This window comes from Bos indicus, chromosome X (genome assembly GCF_029378745.1).
Source record: "Bos indicus isolate NIAB-ARS_2022 breed Sahiwal x Tharparkar chromosome X, NIAB-ARS_B.indTharparkar_mat_pri_1.0, whole genome shotgun sequence".
NCBI classification, from domain to species: domain Eukaryota; kingdom Metazoa; phylum Chordata; class Mammalia; order Artiodactyla; family Bovidae; genus Bos; species Bos indicus.
In genome coordinates, this window is record NC_091789.1 from 44,822,770 (window position 1) to 44,839,428 (window position 16,659).

A 16,659-nucleotide genomic window follows, 5' to 3' on the forward strand; every position below is an offset into this window, starting at 1 on the left:
CAGCAGGATCCTCTATGACCCACCTCCCAGAGTATTGGAAATAAAAGCAAAAATAAACAAATGGGACCTAATTAAACTTAAAAGCTTGTGCACAACAAAGGAAACTACAAGCAAGGTGAAAAGACAGCCTTCAGAATGGGAGAAAATAATAGCCAATGAAGCAATGGACAAACAACTAATCTCAAAAATATACAAGTAACTCCTACAGCTCAACTCCAGAAAAATAAATGACCCAATCAAAAAATGGGCCAAAGAACTAAATAGACATTTCTCCAAAGAAGACATGCAGATGGCTAACAAACACATGAAAAGATGCTCAACATCACTCATTATCAGAGAAATGCAAATCAAAACCACTATGAGGTATCATTTCATGAGAGTCAGAATGGCTGCGATCCAAAAGTCTACTAGCAATAAATGCTGGAGAGGGTGTGGAGAAAAGGGAACTCTCTTACACTGTTGGTGGGAATGCAAACTAGTACAGCCACTATGGAGAACAGTGTGGAGATTCCTTCAAAAACTGGAAATAGAACTGCCTTATGATCCAGCAATCCCACTGCTGGGTATACACACTGAGGAAACCAGAAGGGAAAGAGACACGTGTACCCCAATGTTCATCGCAGCACTGTTTATAATAGCCAGGACATGGAAGCAACCTAGATACCCATCATCAGATGAATGGATAAGAAAGCTGTGGTACATATACACAATGGAGTATTACTCAGCCATTAAAAAGAATACATTTGAATCAGTTCTAATGAGATGGATGAAACTGGAAACTATTATACAGAGTGAAGTAAGCCAGAAAGAAAAACATAAATACAGTATACTAACGCATATATATGGAATTTAGAAAGATAGTAACAATAACCCTGTGTACGAGACAGCAAAAGAGACACTGATGTATAGATCAGTCTTATGGACTCTGTGGGAGAGGGAGAGGGTGGGGAGATTTGGGAGAATGGCATTGAAACATGTATAATATCATGTATGAAACAAGTCACCAGTCCAGGTTCGATGCAGGATACTGGATGCTTGGGGCTGGTGCACTGGGACGACCCAGAGGGAGGGTATGGGGAGGGAGGAGGGACAAGGGTTCAGGATGGGAAACACAGGTATACCTGTGGTGGATTCATTTCGATATTTGGCAAAACTAATACAATATTGTAAAGTTTAAAAATAAAATAAAATTAAAAAATAAATAAATATCCTGCAGTACTGGTGCTCCCTGTACCTCCTAACACTTCCAAACAATTGGATTCATGTTTTGGGTTCTATTACAGTTTTGCTTATTTAAAGACAGTATGGTAGAGTGAAAAATATGCATGGGTTTTGGTGTCAGATAGACCTGGATTCAAACCCCAACATGGAATGAATATGGTATTGTTTACCTTGCAGGTTCCTTGTATGCATTAAATTAAATCATTTTTGTAATGTGCTCAGTTATATGTTATTCCAGAACTGGTCGCCATTATATATTATTCCAGTTTTTAAATCACCTTATGACTTGACATATATAGGTTGCTGTGATATTAACAGATTGAATTGTTGGGCCCAGTTCTTCACCTGTCCCCTGCATCTACATCTCGGTGATGACTTTACTGTGTGTTTCCCTATTCCTTGACTTTGGGTTTGGCCTTGTGACTTGCTTTGATGTTAGATGCATGATGCAAGAATGCATTTGGAACGTGTTTGCATGATTTAGTATATGTTGGTATATTTCCTCAGCACCATGAAGATAACTTGCCCACCTAACCTAGTGATTCAAGGAAATTGAAGGATACATGGTAAAGAGTTGTAGAATGGACCTGGTGAACTGCAGCTTAAAGAAGAGCCATCTTGCTGATCCCAGTCAATCACAGTCTAGATCTGCTAATTTCCAATTGATTCATATATATGGGAGAGCTCAGCTAAGGTCAGCAATACTGTCTTGGCCATTACAGCTTGAAGCAAAATCCTATTCCCTAAGATGCTTTGGATCCATGGGAATAAATTTATATTTGTTTTAAAATACTGAGTTCGGGGGTGGTTTGTTAAGCATCCCAATTGCGGTGGTGTCTCTACAGATGTTTTGGCTCCTTTTCAACAATAATTTGAGTCATCAACATGCCAAACAAACACAAAAGCAATTAAGCAAAGAATAGTCTTTTTCAGCAAGTCTGTCTGCCATTTCTGTTGATTTAGTAAAGAGTGGTAGTTATGTATTAACACAGAGTTATGCTGTTGCAAAGCACTTCTAGAACATAGCATAAGCATATTTCTATGCCTATATAATGGAGTGTCTTTTTCAGTTTGAAATATAACAGTCTTGCAGGACATACTAGGGTTGTGGGTCTGACAAATTTTTATTGAAGATTTTCATCCAAGACATGGATAGACAGGTGAGAGGTTGCTCTTGAAAGTACTATATAGGAAGAAGAGAGTCAAGAAGGTAAAGAGGCTATTACTCAGGATTGTTTGCAAGAAATAAGCAGCATGGTATTTTAACAATTATTAGTTGTTATTTAATAATTTAGTTGTTGCTAGCATTTTGTTGCAAACAGTTCTATGGTGAACATCCTCACTGATGACCCTCTCTACGTATCTTTACATAAGAGTTTCTCTTGGAGATATACCCAGGAATGTTATGTGAAAGCCTAATTTCCCTAAATTTACAGATTGCTCCCCAAAATTACTACATTAGTTCATATACCTACCATCAGCGCATGAAGACTCCTATCCTCCACATTTTTGCCAATGCTTGACAGTATCTGACTTTTTTATTGTTGTTTTGCATATGGACTATATATATATATATATATATAGACTTCCCAGGTGGCACTAGTGGCAAAGAACCCATCTGCCAATGCTGGAGACGTAAGAGATGCGGGTTTGACCTCTAGGTCAGGGAAGATCCCCTGGAGGATGGTATGGCAACCCACTCCAGTATTCTTGTCTGGAGAATCCCATGGACAGAGGGGCCTGGTGGGCTACAGCCCATAGTGTGTCACAAAGCTGGACACAACTGAAGTGACTTAGAAGGTGTGTGTGTGTATGTATATATATATATATATATATATATAAATATAATTTCAGGTCACCAGTAGAGCTGTAATGAGTCACTTGAAACATAATACTCAAATTTGTTTCCTCATTTATCAGGATTGAAACTGACAAGGAAATATTCATTCAGCTATATTTACATAGAACATCTAGATGATGGTTATCTAAATCACAGTCATATATTCTCTTTAGAAATTTTAGATCTAGTAGTCCACTAAGTCATACAGCTGGTGGTAATCAGCATTAGGATCAGACATCATTTGCTCAAAAAGTTTCCTAAGATTCTATTTATCAGTTCCAATTTTAATAGTTTTTGTTATCACCAGCCTAATATTCCTGCACAGTTAAGGTAGTACCAACAGTATGATGAGTGCAAAGTTCTGAAATCTTGTTTTCTTCATGTTAACATTGAAAGTGATGCCAAAATCTTCACTCCCTGTCCACTGATGCCAAACAGAAACACAGGGACAGAGTCTGGAAGAAGTAGAAAAGAGTAGCTTTATTCTTTGCTAGACAAAGGGGAAACACAGTAAGCCAATACTTCAAGAACTGTTTCCCAATCTCTTGTGGAATAGGAAGAGGTTTTATATCCTAATCAAGGTCTTGCATTTTTATTCTTTTGCAAAATTTTGAAATCGCCACAACTGGCATCAGGCAACTCAGCAACTGGGTCTGGTGTCCCTGAAATTATCTGCCTGTAACTTTCTTTTTGAAATGCAGAATGCTACAAAGAAAGAAGGAATAAGTAATGGACACAAGTTAAATGTCAGGATTTTGTCATAAGTTACTAAAATTAATTATTAAGAACATGATAGGGACAGTATTTTATTTATAATCAATACATTCTCTGCTACTAAAAACTAGCAAACTGTTTACAGTATCCTAACTGATTTCTTCAAAAATATTTTGGAGTACATACTATGTGCTAAGTACTATTGTAGGCAATGGAGTCATAGCAGTGACCATAACAGATAAACTCTCTGTCTTCACTGAACTTATTTCTGGTGGAGAGTAAACAATAAGCAAATATATGATATAATGTAAATAACAAGTGCTATGATGGGATATGAAGTAAGGTAGAGGGAAAGAGAGGGACAGGAGTGCTATTTTAGATAGAATAGTCAGCCAAGTCCTCTTTGAGGAGGCGATATTTGAGAAGAGGCTTAAATGAATTAAGGGAACTAGCCAAGGGTCTTTTGGGATAGAGTTTTCCAAACATAGAGAAGGACAAGTACAAAGACACTAAAGGAGGATCTTGTGTGCATGTTACAGGAGCAACAAAGCAAATAAGTACAGTTGAGTGGGTGAGCAGTGGGGAAGACTAAACTGAGGTCAGAGAAGTAGGTATCCAGGGACTTGATGGCCATGACAAGAACCCAGGTTGTCACTTTATATGTGACAATAAATCTTTGGATGTTTTAATGCAAGAAGTGACATGTCTAACTGAGGCTTTAGCTTCTGTGGCTACTCTAGCTACTGTAAAGAAAACAAATAATAAGAAATAATGGTAGAAACAGAGATATTGCCTAAATATATGCAAGAGCTTATAGTGACTGAGGCCAGGGTATTAATAGTGAAGACGTTGAGTAGCGTTCAGATTTAAGACAAAGTTTGAGGGTAGAGTCAGCAGGAAGTACTAATAAGTGTGGATGGGAGAGAAATAAATCAAGGAATACTTTTAAGGATTTAGGCCTGAGAAACCAAAGAAATTCATCCTTCAAGCTACACTTCAACAGTACATGAACCCAAAACTTCCAGATGTACAAACTAGCTTTAGAAAAGGCAGAGGAACCAGAGATCAAAATGTTAACATTCTTTGGATCATGGAGAAAGCAAGTTGTTAGTCCTTAGTTGCTCAGTCATGTCTGACTCTTTGTGATCCCATGGACTGAAGCATACCAGGCTTCCCTGTCTTTTACTGTCTCCCAGAGTTTGCTCAAATGCATGTCCATTGAGTTGGTGATGCCATCCAACCATAGGCTTCCCGGGTGGAGAAAACAAGGGAGCTCCAGAAAAGACATTTGCTTTTGCTTTATTGACTATACTAAAGTCTTGACTGTGTGGATCACAACAAACTGTAAAATTCCTTAAGAGATAGAAGTACCAGGCCACCTTACCTATCTCCTGAGAAGCGTGCATGTGGGTCAAGAAGCAACAATTAGAACTGGACATGGAACAATGGGCTGATTCAAAATTGGGAAAGGAGTACCGCAAGGTAGTATATTATCACCCTATTAATTTAACTTAAATGAAGAACATATTATGTGAAAGGCTGGGCAGGATGAATCACGAGATGGAATCAAGATTGCTGGGAGAAATATCAACAACTTCAGATATCCAGACAACACCACTCTAATGGCAAACAGTGAAGAGGAACCAAAGAGACTCTGATGAGGTTGAAAAGCAGAATGGAAAAGCTGGTTTGAAACTCAACATTAAAGAAACTAAAATCATGGCATCCGGTCCCATGTCTCTGGGCCAATAGAAGGGGAAAAAGTGGAAATAGTGACAGGTTTTATTTTCCTGGGCTCCAAAAACACTGTGAATGGTAACTGCAGTCATGAAACTAAAAGACCCTTTCTCCTTGGAAGGAAAGCTCTGACAAACCTAGACTGTATTATTAATAAATAGCAGAGAAATAAATAAATTAATAAATAATAGAGCACATTGCCTACAAAGGTCTCTATAGTCCAAGCTATGGCTTTTTCCAGTAGTCATGTACAGATGTGAGAGTTGGACCATAAAATTAGCCTCCAATTTGGTACATATACACAATGGAGTATTACTCAGCCATTAAAAAGAATACTTTTGAATCAGTTCTAATGAGGTGGATGAAACTGGAGCCTATTATACAGAGTGAAGTAAGCCAGAAAGAAAAACACCAATATAATATACTAATGCATATATATGGAATTTAGAAAGATGCTAACAATAACCCTGTGTACGAGACAGCAAAAGAGACACTGATGTATAGAATAGTCTTATGGACTCTGTTGCAGAGGGAGAGGGTGGGAAGATTTGGGAGAATGGCATTGAAACATGTATAATATCATGTATGAAACGAGTTGCCAGTCCAGGTTCGATGCAGGATACTGGATGCTTGGGGCTGGTGCACTGGGACGACCCAGAGGGATGGTATTGGGAGGGAGGAGGGAGGAGGGATCAGGATGGGGAACACATGTATACCTGTGGTGGATTCATTTTGATATTTGGCAAAACTAATACAATTATGTAAAGTTTAAAAATAAAATAAAATTTAAAACAAAAAAGAAAGCTGAGGACTGAATAATCAACACTTTTGAACTGTGATGCTGGAGAAGACTCTTGAGAATCCTTTGGACTGCAAGGAGATCAAATCAGTCAATCCTAAAGGAAATCAGTCCTGAATATTCATTGGAAGTATTGATGCTGAAGCTGAAGCTGCAATACTTTGGCTGCCTGATGCAAAGAGCCAACTCATTGGTAAAGTTGAGTTTACTAAAGTCTTTACGGTCAAGACTTTAGTATAGCATCACTTTAGTATGGCATCACCAACTCCCTGATGCTGGGAAAGACTGAAGGCAAAAGGAGAAGGGGGCAGCATAAGATGAGATGGTCAGATAGCATCAGGGCCTCAGTGGACATGAATTTCAGCAAACTCCAGGAGATAGTGAAGGGCAAAGGAGCCTGGCATGCACTGTCCATGGGGTTTCAGAGTCAGACACAACCTAGCAATTGAACAACAACAAACTGAGAAAATGGTGGTGTTATTTACTAAGAGAGGGAAGATTGGACGAGAATCAGGTTTTGACTGGAAGTGCAGAGGGCAGAAATTAAAAGTTTAACTTTGGAGATTTTGTTTCAAGTATTAATACTGTTTAAACAATTGGTTATATTAATACAAGTCTGGAGTTCATTCTGGGCTGCAAACCCACATCTGCGTTACCAGCATTCACACCATATTTAAAGCAACAGGTTTCAGTGAGGTCATCTAGAAAGGAGTGTACTCAGAGTAAAGAAAAGAAGAGGTCCAGTACTGAGCCATGAGGGACTTCATTATTTTTAGTTTGGAAATAAGTTGTTGTTCTTCAGTAGCTAATTCGTGTCTGACTCTTTGTGACCCCATGGAGTGCAGCACACCAGACTTCCTTGTCCTTCACTATTTCTCGGAGTTTGCTCAAATTCATATACATTGAGCCCGTGATGCTGTCTAACAATCTCATTCTCTGCCACGCCCTTCTCCTTTTGCCTTCAGTCTTTCCCAGCATCAGGGTCTTTTACAATGAGTTAGCTCTTTGCATCATGTGGCCAAAGTACTGAAGCTTCAGCTTCAGCATCAGTCCTTTCAATGAATATTCAGAGTTGATTTCTTTTAAGATTCATTAGCTTGATCTCTTTGCAGTCCAAGGGACTCTCAAGAATCTTCTCCAGCACCATAATTTGAAAACATCAATTCTTCAGTGCTCAGCCTTTTTTATGGGCCAACTCTCACATCCATACATGACTACTGGTAAAACCATAACTTTGACTCTAACCTTTGCTGGCAAAGTGATGTCTCTGCTTTTTATTAATAATACACTGTCTAGGTTTGACATAGCTTTCTTCCAAGGAGCAAGATGGAATTTCAGGGCTGTAATCACCATCCATAGTGATATTGGAGTCCAAGAAAATAAAGCATCACTACTTCTACCTTTTTCCTGTCAATTTGCATGAAGTGATGAAACCAGATGCCATGATCTTAGTTTCTTTAATATTGAGTTTCAGGACAGCTTTTTCACTCTCCTCTTATACTCTCATCAAGAGGCTCTATAGTCCCTCTTCACTTTCTACCATTAGAGTGGTGTCTGCATTTCTGAGACTGTTAATATTTCTCCTTGCAATCTTGATTTCAGCTTGTGATTCATTGAGCCTGGCCTTTCATATCATGTACTCTGCATGCTAGTTAAATAAGAAGGGTGAAATATAATACCTTTTTGTACTCCTTTCCCAATTTTGAACCAGTCCATTGTCCCATGTCCAGTTCTAACTGTTGGTTCTTGACCCACATACAGGTTTCTCAGGAGACAAGTAAGGTGGTCTGGTACTCCCATCTCTTTAAGAATTTTTCATAGTTTGTGGTTATCCACACAATCAAAAGAAGCTTTCTCATGGTCAATGAAGCAGAAGTAGATTTTTTTTTCTGGAATTCTCTTGCTTTCTCTATGGTCCAATGAATGTTCTCAGTTTAATCTCTGGTTCTTCTGCCTTTTCTAAACCCAGCTTGTACATCTGGAAGTTCTGGGTTCACATACTGCTGAAGCCTATCTTGAAGAATTTTGAGCATAAACTTGCTAGCTTGTGAAATAAGCACAATTGTAAAGTAGCTTGAACATTCTTTGGAATTGTCCTTCTTTGGTATTGAAATTAAAACTGACTTTTCCCAGTCCTTTGGCCATTGCTGAGTATTTCAAATTTGCTGACAAATTGAGTGGAGCACCTTAGCATCACCTTCTAGGATTTTAAGTAGCTCAGCTGGAATTCTGTCACCTCCACTAGCTTTGTTCATAGTAATGCTTCCTAAGACCCACTTGACTTCACATTCCAGAATGTCTAGCTCTTGGTGAATGACCACACCATCATGGTTATCATGTTCATTAAGACTTATTATTATTATCATTGTATTCTTCTTCTGTGTATTCTTGCCACTTCTTAATCACTTCTGTTTATGTTAAGTCCTTACTGTTTCTGTCCTTTATCATGCCCATACTTGCATGAAATGCTCCCTTGATCTCTCCAATTTTCTTGAAGAGATTTCAAATCTTTCCCATTGGGAGTAAAAGAAACCATCAATGTGACCTGAGTAATAATGGCTAGGGCAACAGTGGCTAGTGAAGTAAAGTAGTGTCCTAAAAGCCAAGTGAAGAAAATGTCCCAAGAAAGAAAAATTAAAGGGAATAAAGCTGCTGAACAGTTCATTATGATAGGACTGACAGCTGATTGTTACATTTATTGGTGTAATGTAGTGCTTTGACTTTTTACTTATTCATATTTACATTTTACCATTATTTTATTCTACGACTTCACCTAGTAAGCTACTTCAAGTCCTTACTATAATGAAATAAAGCATAAATAAATACACTGTGATGATCAAAGAACTTGCTATTGAAAAGTGGAAATTCATTTGACAATCATTTGATGGATTATGCGCCATACATTTTTTAGAGATTACAAAAAGACTAATATATTTCACATAAAACTGATGAAAAGCAAATAGCTACATACCAGTCATACTCTGGATCTCTGTTTGACCTTTGGAAATAGTTTCATGTGATCTTGACTGAAAACCTTCCATATTGCTTCCTTATGTTCTGGGTAATTACTGTTCTGGAGCACAGAAAATAGAACATTCACTATCCCTTTGACTTGTATTCTCCACAAGAGCGCACCTTATTTCCCTGAGGGAGTGCACTGGGTTTAGCCTTTAGAAACAAAACATGTTTTCCCAAATTTCAAAAATTATATCATACCTAATATAGAAATTTGGCTTAAGCAGGCTAGTCAGCTGTTTAAAGAGACCATTCTACAACCAACCGATCAACTGTCTTGGCCTTTGTGCCTGGTAGACTAAAGACGTCAGAGAAGGCAATGGCACCCCACTCCAGTACTCTTGCCTGGAAAATCCCATGGATGGAGAAGCCTGGTAGGCTGTAGTCCATGGGGTCGAGAAGAGCCGGACACGACTGAGCGACTTCCCTTTCACTTTTCACTTTCATGCATTGGAGAAGGAAATGGCAACCCACTCCAGTGTTCTTGCCTGGAGAATCCCAGGGACGGGGGAGTCTGGTGGGCTGCCGTCTATGGGGTCACACAGAGTCGGATATGATTGAAGTGACTTAGCAGCAGTAGCAGCAACAGACTAAAGAGGTAAATCCCAAAAGGAGTTTTATAGGCTGAAAAATATTTGTGCAGTGATGTTGTCTTGAACTTTAAAACATGTCATTCATAGTTTTCCTGGATTTAATCAGAAAAATATATATATATATACATGTAACAAGTTTTATTGAGACATATTTACATATAATACAATTCACTCATTTAAAGTATACAATTTAATGACTTTTAATTCATTCACTGATTTTTACTGCCCTGACCAAAATCACTTTTAGAATATTTCATCATTTTAAAAAGAAATTGAGTACCCTTTAACCATCATTTCTCCAACTCCTCGTGCCCTCCAGCCTCCAGATAGCCACTAATATACTCACTGTCCCTACAGATTTCTCTATTTGAGATGTATTTTTTATAAATGTGGCCTCTTGTGTTTGGCTTTTTTTTTAATTTTATTTTTAAACTTTACATAATTGTATTAGTTTTGCCAAATATCAAAATGAATCCACCATAAATGCATGTTGTAAGCATATATGTGTTTACTTCATTTTTATTGCCTCACAACATATCGTATGTATGTATTCTGCTTACCCATTCATCAGTTGATGGACATTTTGGTCATTTCCAAAACTGCCTATTGTGCATGATGATGGTATGAATATTCATGTACAAGTTTCTGTGTGGGCAAACATAAATATCATTTATCTTAGATAAAAAGTGAGTAAATGTATAAAAATATAAATTTAAAGGACTTGAGAAAAATAAATAACCAAAGCAGCATCTGACTCTGCAGGTGGTGTTGTACATGGTGGTGTGCCTTGTGAGTAGAAGGATGGTTAAAATGAAAAGTGACATTTAATAAGCTAATAAAGTTATGAGTTGGTAATTACTGTCTCTATTATGAAAACATTTATTATATAGCATGCCTTCCTACCAAACCCTGCTGAAAATGTTGAAAGAAATTCTATGCTCAAATACTGGGTCATTTTACTTATGTTGTATGGGTAAAGAGTGCGGATTTTCTTTTATTCTCCAAACTTTGCTGTTCCCCAGCCCCACACCTCCCTCCAAACACATGGAAAGACAATAAAGCTTGCCATCTCCAAAACATGCCAGCCCAGATTAAAACTGAAAAGAAAGTGTGTCTTCTGTTTTTCTAACAAAACAGTAAATTATCACATATCTGTAGGTTTTGTTTTAAACTTTCTTTAAATATCTAGGATGATCTGTTGAATTACACTTTTGTTGTTTGGTATAATGATTTTAATTAAAATAATTCCAAAATTCATAAGTGACTTGAGAAATTATTAGTAATTATGGGTCTCCCTTATGACATGAAAGTCTTTCTTACCAGTGTATTTGTAGAAATTACATTGTGAAGGTAAAGAATGCATTTTCTTGTTTCTTATCTGTTTGACTTACATTTACATATTGGCTAGGCATGCTAGCCCTGCTTGGGGTGGGGAGGTCTTTTCACTTTAAAAGAGAAAGAACAAATTCAAGATTCGATTCATAAGCTTGGTGGTGGAGAGTGAATTATGCAAGGGCAGGTGGTACAAAACTTAGTTTTAAGTTATATCCCAGCATTAAAACAAATTACTTATATTCTGTATGCTTATTTTCATTTCTGGTGATGTACAACTCAACTGCATGTATTTTATTCTTGGTCATTTATAGTGTCCTAAAGTATACTTTAAGAAAGAGGCACCTAAGTCATATATATTTCTCATATATATAAAGTCTATTTCTTTTGATGAAATCTTAAGCTAATAGGAAAGGTTATCAGCTAACACATGTGTTACCTCATCAACAAAGGCTCTTTTTAAAGAACCTCAAGGAATAAAGACCCACTTAGAAAAATGAGATAGGTAGTTTCTAACCCACATGGATCTCTATTCTGATTGGAAGACAGACAATTCCTTTCAGTCAGTTCAGTTCAGTTGCTCAGTCTTGACCGACTCTGAGACACCATGGACTGCAGCACGCTAGGCTTCCCTGTCCATCACCAACTCCCGGAGCTTGCTCAAACTCATGTCCATTGAGTAAGTGATGCCATCCAATCATCTCATGCTCAATCAACCCCTTCTCCTCCTGCCTTCAATCTTTCCCAGCATCAGGGTCTTTTCCAGTGAGTCAGCTCTTCGCATCAGGTGGCCAAAGTATTGGAGCTTCAGCTTCAGCATCAGTCCTTCCAATGAATATTCAGGGCTGATTTCCTTTAGGATTGACTAGTTTGCTCTCCTTGCAGTCCAAGGGACTCTCAAGAGTCTTCTCCAATACCACAGTTCAAAAGCATCCATCCTTAGGCACTCAGCTTTCTTTATGGTCCAACCCTCACATCCATACATGATTACTGGAAAAGCCACAGCTTTGACTAGACAGACCTTTGTCAGCAAAGTAATGCCTGTGCTTTTTAATATGCTGCCTAGGTTGGTTATAGCTTTTCTTCCAAGGAGCAAGCATCTTTTAATTATCATACAGTGTGATTATATGTTTGCCTCTCTGTCTCTGCAGTTATTTCTAGCTCTTTGAAGGCAAGAACTATGCTTATATTTTGAACAAATTTATACTGAGTGACTACCATGTCCTGTGTACTATTGTAGGTACTAGGAATACATCAGGGGATAAAACAGACCAAAACCCCTACCACCATGAAAATTTGTATTTTTATTTATCATCATTATATCCCAAGTATATAGAACAGTATCTGGTATGCAGCCATGTTCAACACAGTTTTGTTTCTTTTTTAAGTGAAATTATGTTAAGATGCTGTTTTAGGGTTATCTCTTTGCTTGTTCTCTCTTTCTGTCTCTTCCTCATTATATATATATATATTAATACATTATATAAAATCAAGAGCAAGTATTAATTACCATATTGTGTGCTCAGTTGCTCAGTCATGTCCAACTCTTTGTGACCCCATGAACTGTAGCCCACCAGGCTCCTCTGTCAATTCTCCAGGCAAGAATACTAGAGTGAAGAGCCATTCCCTCCTCCAGGGGATCTTCCTGACCCAGGGATCAAACCCATATCCTTTACATCTCCTGCATTAGCAGGCAGGTTCTTTACCACTAGCACCATCTGGGAAGCCCATAATATATTACATCATAAAACTCTTAGAAAAGAACATAGGCAAAATAGTTCTGATGTAAATCATAGCAATATTTTTAAAATCACTCTCCCAATGCAAAAAAAAGAAAAAAAATAGAGACCAAAATAAACAAATGGGACCTAATTAATCTTATAAGCTTTTGCATAGTGAAAGAAATTATAAGCAAAGCAAAAACACAACTTACAGACTGAGAGAAAATATTAGCAAATGATATGACTGACAAATGATTAATCTCCAAAACGTACACATAGTTCATACAGTTCAGAAAATATCAGAAAACAAACAACCCAATCAAAAGATGGGCATGCTAATTCCCTTCAGTAGTGTCCGATTCTTTGTGACCCTATGATGGTAGCCCACTAGGCTCCTCTTTCCATAGGATTCTCCAGGCAAGAATATTGGAGTGGGTGGCCATGCCTCCCTCTGGGAGATCTTCTGAACCCAGGGACCAAAACAGCATCATCTCTTATGTCTCCTGCATTGGCAGGTGAGTTATTTACCACTAGAGCCACCTAGATGGGCAGAAGACCTAGGTAGACACTGCTCTAAAGAAGAAATACAGATGCCCAACAGGCACATGGAAAGATGTTAAACATTGCTAATTAAAAATGTAAATAAAAACTACAATGAGTATATTACTTCACACCATTCAGAATGGCTAGTACCAAAAAGTCTACAAATGGGAAATGCTAGAGAGGCTCTGGAGAAAAAAGAGCCCTCCTACATGGTTGGTTGGAATGTAAATTTAGGAAAATTCCATAAAAATTTTAAAAAATAAAGTTACCATATGATCCTATAATCCCACTCCTGGGCATGTATTAGGAAAAGACAAAAACTCTGATTCAAAAAGGTATATTCACCACAATGTTCATAGCAGCACTACTTACAAAAGCCAAGACATGGAAGCAACCGAAGTGTCCATCAACAAAGGAATAGATCAAGATGTGGTGTGTGTGTGTGTGTGTGTATATATATATATATGAATACTATAATACTTGGCCATAAACAAGAATGAAATTACCTTTTCCAGCAACATGGATGGACCTAGAGATTATCATACTAACTGAAGTAAATCAAAGACAAATGTTAATATTATATGATATCACTTATATGAGGAATCTAAAAAAATGAATTTAAATTATTTACAAAACAGAAGCAGGTTCAAAGGCATAGAAAACAAATTTATGGTCACTAAAGGGGAAGGGGGTAAATTAGGAGTTTTGGATTAACAGATGTACACTGTTATATATAACATAGATAAACAGCATGGACTGGCTGAATAACACATTCAATATCTTGTAATAATCTATAATGGAAAAGAATATGAGAAAGAATGTACATGTGTGTGTCTGTATAACTGAATCACTTTGCTGTACAACAGAAATTAACACAATGTTGTAAATCAACTATACTCAATTAAAATAAATAAATAAGATAAAAATACAACATTATATCCTGGAGACTGCTCCTTAAGTGTATATTGATATATCCTTCACCACTTTTTGCAGCTTCATAGTGCTGCCATGTGTGGTTTAGCATAGTTTCTTTAATCCCTACTTGGTTTAAAAATACTTGAGTTATTTACAATCTTTTGCTATTACAAATAATGTTATAATGAACAACTTTCATATGGAAATTTAAATACAAGAATTTCTATAAAAACTCCAATTATAATAACTAATCAACCAATAAATGAAAATAATGTATATCTGCAGTTGCATTTGACCAAGTGGTAGTCTTGGATTTGGGCAAATATCTATCAATTGTTTAATGCCAACTGAAATAATCATAGTCACTAGCTAACTTATAATCCTATACCTAGATTGAAAGATAAAGTTGGAGGATATTTTTAAACCTGACCTATTAATAATATGAAATGAAAATGTCTTTTAAAATGTTTATATGAAAATAGATTTCTTAAAATACCTAATCCAAGGTTCTTCATCTAAAGGTCCATATTTTCATACAAAACACATTGAATGTAAGAAATCTAAAACACACTAAAACAGATTATTTTAACAACATAAAACAACAACAAAAAAATGAGCTACTTGATAACCTAGAGATCTGAAAATATGTGCAGCTTACAGAAGTATAGCAGTTCCACAAGGGAAATGGTGCAATAGGCAGTTTTCCAGTGGTAGTGGAAAATCAGTTTTGTAAGATTGAAACAGTGAAAGACCTTGTGCTGTGTGCTCAGTTGCTCAGTTGTCCCCAAGTCTTGTGACCCCATGGACTGTAGCCCATGTGGCACCTCTGTCCATGGGATTCTCTAGGCAATAATACTGGAGTGGGTTTCCATTTCCTTCTCCAGGGGATCTTCCTCACCCAGGGATCTTCCTCACCCAGGGATTGAACCTGTGTCTCCTGCATTGGCAGGTGGATTCTTTCCACTGAGCCACTTGGGAGTGAATGACCTTAGAAATGTCAATAATTGGCCCAAGTATCTGTGGAATGTCTCCATACTCTGAATTTGGCTAGAGGTCTACTTCTGTCATGATGGCTTTTGCTTCAGTACTGTAAGTGTCCTTTTAACTATTGTAAGATTAGGGCATAGGCGATTAGTTCAAGGAGGGGCACAGGTCCTTAACCCAACTGCTTTTCTTCTTTTCCTACCCAATTAATGTGTCAGATTTGGTCATACAGGAGTCAGTTACCAGTTAGTTTTCAGTGAGAATTTTTCCACATGTACCAGTAGAAGTATTTTTTTAAATGTATTTATGAGAGGAAGCGATTTCCATGACTTTCTACTCCACCATCTTAGTCAATTTCCCCATTTTAAAAACACATTTTAACATCTCTGAAATTTGGGTATATCTTTAAAGTCTTTGGCTTCCAACAAGTATGCTTGTCTATTTTCTTTCTTTCTTTCTTGCTGCTGCTGCTGCTAAGTTGCTTCAGTCGTGTCCGACTCTGTGTGACCCCATAGACGGCAGTCCACCAGGCTCCCCCCATCCCTGGGATTCTCCAGGCAAGAACTCTGGAGTGGGTTGCCATTTCCTTCTCCAATGCATGAAAGTAAAAAGTGAAAGTGAAATCGCTCAGTCATGTCCAACTCTTCGCGACCACATGGACTGCAGCCTACCAGGCTCCTCTGTCCATGGGATTTTCCAGGCAAGAGTACTGGAGTGGGGTACCATCGTCTTCTCTGGGGCAGCATCTTAGATAGGGCTAAAGATAATATTCAAAATCATAAAGATATAATGTGGAAATTCAAACTGATAACCACTATACTATATTGTTGACCATATTCTTGCTTGATTTCTAATTTTGATATCAGTTACTCTTCCTTTATGATAGAAAATGAAATTAACTACAGTGGAACTTCAGTTGTACAGAAATGCAGAAATTCTTAACGTCTCTGCCTACCTTCTCAGGATTCCCAATTGAGCATCTCTGGTCTCAGTGATATAATTGGATCAATCTTTGACTTTTTGTACATAGAATTCAATGTAGGATCCAAGAGATCTCTTAGCTACATTGAGATTGATTATTAGAGCTAATAGAAGTAAATCCACAGAATAAATGATTTGCTATGTTGTCACTAAGTTTGTCAGAAGTTGTTGATGATTTATGTAGTGGTTTATCGTTTCAAGGACTGATATACACAAGTGGGTCAGTGAGTTGTTCTATGTTTTGTGGGTAGTGGTGAAGGTTAA